The sequence below is a fragment of the Sinocyclocheilus rhinocerous genome, unplaced genomic scaffold (assembly GCF_001515625.1).
Source record: "Sinocyclocheilus rhinocerous isolate Xijiao unplaced genomic scaffold, SAMN03320098_v1.1 scaffold1717, whole genome shotgun sequence".
NCBI lineage: Eukaryota > Metazoa > Chordata > Actinopteri > Cypriniformes > Cyprinidae > Sinocyclocheilus > Sinocyclocheilus rhinocerous.
The window spans coordinates 488,519-489,782 of record NW_015660014.1 but is presented as its reverse complement, the minus strand read 5'-3'; the positions used below and the strand labels follow the sequence as shown (position 1 = coordinate 489,782).

Below are 1,264 nucleotides of genomic sequence, written 5' to 3'. Positions count from 1 at the left end.
GATCTGTAAAGTTGCAAACACTAAAGTCTCAAAACCAAAGAGATCTTCTTTATAAAAGTTAAGAGTTAACCACGCCGTTTCCTAATTATAACAATTGCAGCGTTGTTTTTAAACTTGTAGTCAAGCTATAATGTATTTGATATTTATCATGTATGACTAAAATTATGCAGGGATTAAAAACGAATTCAAAAACTTTAAGTTTTTTTTTTTTTCTTTCTTTCTGGTAGCCTACTAGTTCGTAGGGCTCTTTTGGCCCGTTTTTAACGAAATAAAAATAATTGCTTTATTTATTTAGAAGCAGGGTAATTTAAATTAAATTTTTGTATTGTAATTTTTATTCTATTAATCAAAATACAACGCCCACAAAATAAAATTCAGTGTTGGGCTGCCAAATCTCCGAACGCGTTCATGTTGAGGGGCGAGCTGAGATATAGTACTATAATGTCTTCAGCCGTTTGCAACAAAACTTTACAGTTTTATTGCAAATGAATTAAGAATTTATAGTGCTATATATCAGCTTAATTAAACAATTATATTGTATACATGGTTTTAAAAAATCTGTAAAAAATTTTGCACTGAAATGTGCGCTGAAGGAATTTGCTTATTTTAATTATACCTGTCATGTTTGTGGTTTTTCATCATTATGCAGTCTGTTTAAATAAATATTCAGAAACACATGCAGTGCTACTTATTGTATTTTTTCTGTTTAACTTTTATTAAACTGCAGATCAAAATAGAATAGGCCTATACCCTAAATAAGGATAAATTATATTGGAACGCATCTCCAAAATAATCGCATACATAGATGTACGTTGCCATTACAGAAGTCAGCGCCAAACAACTGGCAAATAAAATATAAACTGAGGTTACAAAAGTGATTTTCTTTTCTTTCGTTCTTTAAATTAACATTAATGACTGGCGGCAGCGGCTGCAGTCAATGCACAGATCCAATACACCCTTGTTTTCTTTCTCAGCTCTTTACGTTCACTTAAGACATAACCGATTGTATTTATGGGATATTTTGATATAATTCTGTGTGTATTTGTCCATTCGAATGTGTAAGAATGCGAGAGAGCTCAGTCCAGTGTTCGCGTATATAAGAGGCAGCTTTTGTGCGTGCATTTTGTGTGTGTGTGTGTGTGTGCACCACAGAAAACAGCGCGCGAGTGCAGAAGTGAGTTCTATTTCGTCTTCTTGCAGTTGAATCTTTTGAAATCACAATAAATGCGCATACAGAAATCGAGACGCAGAATCGAAATGTAAT

General features: G+C 33.0%; 1 protein-coding gene across 1 annotated transcript in view; it reads right to left on the bottom strand.

Annotated features, from left to right (window-relative positions):
* LOC107724787 (myeloid leukemia factor 2-like) overlaps positions 1 to 1,264 on the bottom strand; it is a 9,087-nt gene that overhangs the window by 5,898 nt on the left and 1,925 nt on the right. The window lies entirely within an intron of this gene.